The following is a 9,947-nucleotide window of genomic DNA, read 5'->3' on the forward strand; positions in this document are numbered from 1 at the left end:
TGTGGTATAACACAATATATAACACAATGTATAACACAATATATAACACAATATATAACACAATATATAACACAATGAAAAAACTAAATGAAAGAAAATTTCTTTTAACAAAATTCAGAACCAGGTATATAAACACCCACACCCACACACATATAAATACATAATTGTAGATAAAAACATACCTGCCCTGAATTGGATTTGATAGCATTACAATATACATATATTTGATAATATGTGATTACTAATTCGTAATGCATCATTTCTTATCCAAACTGTTTCAGTGTTTAGAGTTCTGCGCTTGAAATTCAAAAACGAAAGCAGTAGACTATGTAGTCTATTACTAAACCCGTAATTCTAACACAACTACGCTAATATGTAAGCAAAACCATGGAAAGTTCACACAGAGACCAGTAAGATCATGTCATCAATCCAAAATTGTTATTGGAATTAAACTCGCCAAACATAGTAATTTCAAGATTCTCACACTCAGAACTGAGGTAGAGGGGATTACCGGACATAAAAACGAGCATCAAACGAGTAAAACACATTATACATTAAAATATTGTAAAGACAAAAATACTGCTAGTCTAGACAGTCCTCCTACAATAATGACCTCATTAACCCAAATTGAAGTCTGTACAAATCTAGACAATCCCTCTACAATGATTACATCACCACCCCGTGGGAGTCTTGCATTAATCTAGATCGTTCGTCTACATCTAATGATAACTTCACCATCCCGGAGAGAAGTCTTGTACGAACCTAGACAGTCATCTTACAATGATGACTCCCTAACCACGAGAGAGTCATGTACAAATCTAGACAATCCGTCTGCATACATTGGTGATTTCACTACCCCGGAGAGTAATCTTGTACAAATCTAGACAACCCTTCATAATTTCGACAATCACATTGGCGTTATTTTACTCAGATGCAATTGCGTTGTTAAGACGGGGACATCACAATCGTCTGCAAACCACGATGCTTTTACATATTGATTGAAGAGACATGTTTTCACGGTTTCCATCCTCACAACAGCTGGAGATGTCATTGGATCAGCAATTCACAGGAAATAACACAAAATCTGTAGGATTACCATGATTTTCTAGGAATGTCAACAAACGGTCCCAACTGTAGTTACGGAGGATGAGGAGAATATGTTTTCGATTTACTAAATTGTACCTTAAATATTGAAGTTTTATTAAAACTCTTTAAATGGCTTGATCTTATTCTTGATTGCTTAAATGTGTGTTCGGAGTACATTTGTATATCATTCTGTCTCTTTGAAATGCTATCGCTCAATCAACCGCAATAAATGCAAACTGCAATTTATAAAGACTATTTACAGTGAGTTTCGTGTTAGGAATAAGGCAATGTAACATATTCTCTTGGCTATAATAAATCTAGAATAAAACTGTTATTTGTATGCACTCAGTTGGTCAGTTTAACATATCAATAGAATTAATTATTCCCCAATTTCGTTTGAGATGTAAATTTTGCAGAAAAAAAATCCACGCGTACATCCTACTGGAGAAATCGATATTTTTTCTAATTCCTGTATGTATTTCATTTGAACCATTGTTCAGACCCATTTCTATTTCGCCGAAATCGATTATGAATTTTTACTCTTATTGCCATTTGCGTCTGTGATAAAACCTAGGGTAAAAACAACTGTGTGATAGAGTGTTTAAGTCAGTGCAGTGTTGTCATCATTCCGTCTGTCTATCTGTGTCTGTCTATCTGTCTATCTGTCTGTCCATTATTCTTTGTGAACAAAACCTCTCCTACATGTTATGATGGATTTAGAAAAGTTGGTAACAAAGAAGACCATGGGGCATGATGACAAAAAAAAAAAAAAAAAAAAAAAAAATCCTAGACTTGTCTCGCCCTTCCCGATAATACAAATTATCATGGACGGACATTATTTTCTGTATTACACGACTATTTTTAGGATTAGGTTTATATCGTATCTGCTACCTAGTTTTATTTAAATGTGCTACTGTTTATTTTTGTGCATTCAAATGTCACAACTGAATTTATTACATTAGGACAATGGTTAAATGGAGTATGTCTTAGTGAATAATACGGAAACCTCAATTAGTGCTACTACTATTGAAATAATAGATTGTATGTTACCAAATACGAATTTGATTGGGTGGGAAATCTCTACTCATCGAAATTGGATCCATTTTGTCCATCCATGACTTCAGAGACCTCACCATGTACCAATAAAACTTATCGACATGTTTTAATTCCGTCCTGAGGGTAGACGTCTTAGGTTTAACAAAAAGCTCTACCGAGTATTCTACTAAAAACTCTTATCCCTAGGGTTGATAGTTTTCTCGACATCGTACTTGGTTGATTGATTATTCTTTGATGATTTTCTATTGCCGAAGCAAATAGTGCAAATGAAGGTTTAATTGTAAACTCAATACATTGCGCAATTATCGGGTATTGGTCTCCCTAGATATTGGAAGACAGATTTACTCTTCCTATAGCGAAAACGAGAATGCACCAGTAAAGTGTCGAAGAGTAATAGAATCTTAAGACAAGAGATATCCCACCCCAAGGGTAAGCTTTTAGGAGGCTTTGTGGAAATTTAATGCTGAACTGAATATATCACGCAATTGATTGATTGTGCATGAAATTAGCGCCAAACTTGATGACGCCATCTACTGGTCTGTGATGTGATACAGTTAGTCTGCATCAGGTGATTAAGTTATTCCATTGAGTGGTGACGTTTTCACATTAGATATTAGCTGTCCTCTCCTAATAGGGTAAATACAGACTACTTACATATAATGGTAATGTAAATATATAAACATAAAAAATTGGAGGAAACAGCATCATAAAAACATATTTGTTTGATATTTTAACATTTTGGTAGAAGAAGTTTTATACGGCGATGTAAATGGTTTTCCTTCCCTCTAGACAGTCCATATTTTCCTACGAACTAATTGGATTAAATAAATTATCATGACAAACATTTATGTAATGGAACTTTAATGTCGATTTATAATGGTATCTACATGCTTACACATCATTGATGCGCTAAACTGATCAAAACTACCGAAAACATACAGACTTTACCTTTCATCAAAACCAAACGTCAGCAAACGGCGTGCTGTTATAGACATGTTCATTCAGTACCACACAGGTTCACTCGGGGTATCTTTGGGCGACAACACGAACACTGTTGTTCTCGAACATGGGAATAATGTTTAAGTGTTCTAACATTTAGAACTAGTACAGAGGAATCTCTCACCACCTCCACAGCAAGAACAAGAACAAAGATGGCGGCTCTGTGTCAAAGAAAAACTCCCGAGCGTCTGTATTGTATTCATATTGTTTTCAATGAACATCGTTGATTACGGAAATGCTTTTATTTGGATATCTCGTTCACCCAAATCATTAAAAAAAAAAAAAATGGAAAATTGAAAGTTGTTCATGGATATTGATAGACAGGAATTCCATAATGTAGATTGTCTTGTTTCTTATGTTCAGATGATAACAAGTTTTGTTTCTCATGCTCAGAAGATAACAAAGAGACTTATTAACTGATCCGTTGCGCCTTCATACTTATGTTTTGTGGACATTCTGCCATTTCCAATCACGTTCCTGGTGATAGGACGAACATTTACATGAACATGTTTTAAATTGCTGCCCAGAACAACCAGAACGTGTCGTCCTAACACACCCCTGGCAAGTAATCCTCTCCCAATAAGGCAGAAAGATACGCCTTGAACTCCTGGTAGGATTGTCACAGTGACATCATTTTAAATGTTAAGTGTGAAATACGCTATAAAGGAATTCGTGATAATAACGAATCGGATAAAGTATATTGCTCTTTCAGAAAATATATATTCGAGCTTCAACTGTCACAACTAAACATCAGTAAGAATTGATATCTAATATAAATCATATTCATAACAATCAAAAACTATTTGATCGTCAGACGTGTCGCTTACCTTTTGAATCGAGCTGTCATTGGACCCTATATTTTTTTTTTAAAGATACAACACGCCTGGTAAACTTCCTATAGATAGAAACCCCAGTCCTGATATGATCTAAATACAAATAAAAACCACGTGTACGCTTCATATCGCAATGTATAGTAATGATCTGATTTATTGTTATCAGATTTACCCAGATCTGTCAGGACAACAAATAAATTGCTTAAAATGATTATCCTTCTCTATATTTAGGTAATTGAAATGTGTAGCTTTATTCCCAACTTGTATCACTACCCTATTTGGGGAAAGTAATGTATTTCACCACCATCCCCTTATATGGAACTATACATATCATTTTACCACCATACCTCGTTATACCGAACCATATCTAGTGTTTTACCACCATACCTCGTTATACAGAACCTTATTTAGTATTTTACCACCATACCCCGTTATACCGAACCATATTTAGTATTTTACAACCATACCTCGTAATGCAGAACCTTATTTAGTATTTTACCACCATACCTCGTTATACAGAACTATATTTAGTCTTTTTAACCATAACTCGTTATACAGAACCATATTTAGTATTTTAAAACCATAACTCGTTATACCGAACTATATTTAGTATTTTACAACCATACCTCGCTATACCGAACCATACCTCGTTATACCCAACCATATTTAGTATTTTACCACCATAACTCGTTATACAGAACCATGTTTAATATTTTACCACCATAACTCGTTATACAGAACTATATTTAGTATTTTACCAACATAACTCGTAATACAGAACCATATTTAGTATTTTACCACCATAACTCGTTATACCGAACCATACCCCGTAATACAGAACCATATTTAGTATTTTACCACCATAACTCGTTATACAGAACCATCTTTAGTATTTTACCACCATACCTCGTAATACAGAACCATATTTAGTATTTTACCACCATACCTCGTTATACAGAACCATATTTAGTATTTTACCATCATACCCCGTAATACAGAACCATATTTAGTATTTTACCACCATAACTCGTTATACAGAACCATATTTAGTATTTTACCACCATAACTCGTTATACCGAACCATACCCCGTAATACAGAACCATATTTAGTATTTTACCACCATAACTCGTTATACAGAACCATATTTAGTATTTTACCACCATACCTCGTAATTCAGAACCATATTTAGTATTTTACCACCATACCTCGTTATACAGAACCATATTTAGTATTTTACCACCATAACTCGTTATACAGAACCATATTTAGTATTTTACCACCATACCTCGTAATACAGAACCATATTTAGTATTTTACCACCATACCTCGTTATACAGAACCATATTTAGTATTTTACCACCATACCCCGTAATACAGAACCATATTTAGTATTTTACCACCATACCTCGTAATACAGAACTATATTTAGTATTTTACCACAATACTTCTTTATACCAAACCATATTTAGTATTTTAACACCAAACCTCTTCCCATCGACCCATATTGAGCATTACCACCATAACTTTTTATACTGAACCATATTTAGTATTTAACCACCATACCTCGTTAAATCGAACCATATTTAGCAGACTGAAATGATCGACCTGAAATAACATCAGATCCAGAAATAAATGTCAATTACTGGGAGAGTATTTCAATGAAGCAATCCATCGATTCTATAAGTGATACAAAAAGAATTTTAAAAAGATTTGATATGATGAACAAAAAACAACGTTTTCACGATTGAAAGAACACATTGTACAGTTTGTACGTCAACAGGATTATCTTCCTCAATACAGCAACGTCATCAGTATGGACTTCCGTCCTGACATCTATTATAGACAGAATGGTCAGTCGTTAACGAGACACCGTTATCCTGAACCCGAAATGATCTTCCTTTATCTGAGAAAGGAATTAAGGAGAAAAGGTGATTCGAAAAAGCTAATCCTGGCCAAGGTCTGTATTTGTAATGGCTGTCTATTGATTGAAAGTGGCTGCAATGCAAGCTTAGGCTTTTAGACGACAGCGGAATGCCGTTTGTTTTCCTGGAATACTACACTGAGTAAATCTGAATGAAGGGAGGGACTGAATGATTGACATATTTACACCTATCTAAGTAAAAATCAAAGAAACATAACATTTATATTGACATGCATAGGAGATACATGACATTACACGGGAGAGACGTTAAAAGAGACACAACGCTAATAAAGACAGTCATATGAACAAGGAGACATGATGTTACAAGGGAGAGACGCCAAAAGAGACACAACACTAAGAAAGACAGCAATGGGAACAAGGAGGCATGACATTACAAGAGGGAGACGTCAACAAAATTATAACACTAAGAAAGATAACATGAGCCAAGGATATGTGACAAAATGCATTCTGTCCTTGTGTGTTGATGCCGAAGTACATTGTGTCCATCGTGTAAAACTTACATTTTCTCCCATCATGTATTGATTTATATTGTTTTATTTGACTTTCTGCATATTTTCCCGAAAATTTTGTTTGGTGACAATCGTATGTAATTGAGGGCCCATTCAAAATATCGTATACAAAGAATACAAAACTTCTATCCATTTTGATTATATCGTATTTAAGTTAGTTTTTTATATATATATATATTTCAGTTGAAGTATAAAACATATATTGAATATCCAAAAAGGACAAAAATGTCATGTTTGGAAATTATCGAACTATACCTAGCAGCAACTTCTGTGCATTTAGCAAAGAAAATCTGTAAGTTGTTCTATTGTTTAACAACTTCGTTCTTCTGTTGTTGATGTTGCGTCCGTGGAATACTGTATAGAATGTAAATGACGTGGAGGCGTACGTCATCACGAAACCGAATTCATGCGAGTGACACTTAAAGAATGCATGCGCCGTAGTGGTCGTCTGCTCGTAACAAATATAACAAACGAGACGCCTTTGTATTTTGCGCTCGCTCTCGACTATCATTTGTAAAGTTTAAGTATTTCAGCTGCGGGGGTGTAGTTGCTTGGCCTTTGTATGCCATAAAGCAGGTATGATTTTCCATACCCATAAAGGATCACTCTTGTTAACGCATAAAGTAAGTATGAATTGTAAGTTATTAAATAATCTATGACGTAATGATATATCACAAGTGAATTAATATATGACGTAATGATATATCACAATTGAATTAATATATGACGTAATGATATATCACAAGTGAATTAATGTATGACGTAATGATATATCACAAGTGAATTAATCTATGACGTAATGATATATCACAAGTGAATTAATGTACGACGTAATGATATATCACAAGTGACTTAATGTATGACGTAATGATATATCACAAGTGACTTAATCTATGACGCAATGATATATCACAAGTGAATTAATGTATGACGTAATGATATATCACAATTGAATTAATATATGACGTAATGATATATCACAAGTGAATTAATGTATGACGTAATGATATATCACAAGTGAATTAATCTATGACGTAATGATATATCACAAGTGAATTAATGTATGACGTAATGATATATCACAAGTGACTTAATCTATGACGTAATGATATATCACAAGTGAATTAATCTATGACGCAATGATATATCACAAGTGAATTAATCTATGACGTAATGATATATCACAATTGAATTAATGTATGGCGTTATGATATATCACAATGGAATTAATGTATGACGTAATGATATATCACAATGGAATTAATGTATGACGTAATCATATCTCACAAGTGAATTAATCTATGACGCAATGATATATCACAAGTGAATTAATCTATGACGTAATGATATATCACAATTGAATTAATGTATGGCGTTATGATATATCACAATGGAATTAATGTATGACGTAATGATATATCACAATGGAATTAATGTATGACGTAATCATATCTCACAAGTGACTTAAACTATGACGTAATGATATATCACAGGTGCATTAATCTATGACGCACACGGGAAATTTATGACGCAATGATCAATCTCATATAATTAATTTATGACGCAAGGATAAATTACAAGTGAACTAATTTTGACGCAATGATAAACCACAAGGGAATTAATCTATAACGCAATGATATATTACAAAGAAATTAATCTTTGACGTAATGATACATCATAACGGAATTAATCTATGACGCAGTGATTTATAATTACATGATATAACGCATCTCAAATATATATGTTAATTCTTAGGATGAAGGATGTAATTCTCAAATGTACTATATATACATGTGTATGAACCATACTCATGCTAAAGGTATATGCTTAACAGAAACAAATCATACATACGGAAAATCAACTAATATCGACCTTTCTTGATAAAGACAACAATTTGCTTCAAGACATGGTAGAGACACGGATCTGTGTTTACGCAGCAATGCATTCAAAACATATGCAAACGCAGTAGGTTTACAATACGCCAGTCAAATCTGGCGGTGATGGAAGAATACTTTTTCGGACTGACATGTATAAACGTAACGGAGGAATGAGATGAAATATAATTAAGTTGTTATATTTGATCGAACCAGCAAGCTTGGAGGATCTGCAACCTCTAAATATATATATAAGTATGCACAGGAAATATAAGCGACAATGCCATTGCTCATTTCATTGGCATCTCGGGTAAGTGCGGAATCATTCATGTCGAGGATGACTACGAATTTACCATCGATCGAGCGCCAAGACAAAAATACATTAACCTTGTGTGGTATAAACTCCGACGTGACCGATACTCGTTAATCATATGCCTGATTGTCACTACCCCAGTTCACATTTTGAGTGTATACATACATTACTTGGAATTTACATTATAAAACGAGGGTCCTCGTTGAAGCACATAAGTCATGGAAAATTCAGGAAGACCTATGACCAAGATGGAAACCACATCAATCTGTTTAACAAGTCGATGGCTGAAAATGACAGCAAATCTAGTGATTCCAGTGATTAATCAGATCACGCTTACCCTTCCCAAACACCTGGTCTCGATATCTGTACGCGTTCCTTATATGGTGTCTTCATTTTATCGATTAAGGTCACGGTTTTGTTTACACATTGGCAGTCTGGTTTCTTTTTATAGACTTTCATTAGCAATGTTAACCGTGACATAAGACCAAATATATGCATTTTGTCACGAACACACATTCAATACCACCGAGTTAAGCTAGATGTATTTTCTCATCAATTCCTATCCCATTTCTATTCTCACTTAACATGCATGTTATTGTATGATACTAAAGAGGTGTGGAATGAAAAATAGCGTAACGATTTTTTTTTTCTCAAAAATATCTTTCATAAGTAAATAAATTTCAGCTTTTTTTTTCGATTTATGACACTCATCATGTACAGTATTATCCTTTCAAAATTAATTTGAAGTGTATTTTCATAATCATAGAACACTTAATAATAAATTTACAGTTTTTCAGAGATGAAATACAAAGTTTTTTTTTAGAATTATCCAAATCTACCAAAAGGTTAAAATCATTTACAAAAAATACACGTTCCATATTTTTGTAGATTGCTTGTTTCTATCAATTTTATTTTTCCTGCCAAAATATCGGCATGACAACCCGATTGATTCATACACCGCCTTCGTATATCCAAATACAATTATAGTTACATATCTCAAAAAACACCTTAAATCATTAGACGAATTAATTAAATAAAAAAAACACGTGTAGTGGTTAATAAGCATTATATAAATGATAAGATTTTATAAATGTTATGAGGTAAAAACGAATTAGTGACATGCCAGATGAAGCGTGCATGTAGCCAGTTATTACGAAATGAAATTAGTTAGACAGAAATACGCAGTAAAATTAATGACATGAGCAAGCCAGAACAGTGAAAAATTAGGTGGGATGTATACAGGCAGCCTTTGCATTTTGAATTAATAATTGAAACAACATTCCTTCATGAAATCGCAAGTTATCGATTGAACACTGTTGTGTGGTTAAACATTG

Source organism: Pecten maximus, chromosome 5 (assembly GCF_902652985.1).
Source record: "Pecten maximus chromosome 5, xPecMax1.1, whole genome shotgun sequence".
Classification (NCBI taxonomy): Eukaryota; Metazoa; Mollusca; class Bivalvia; order Pectinida; family Pectinidae; genus Pecten; species Pecten maximus.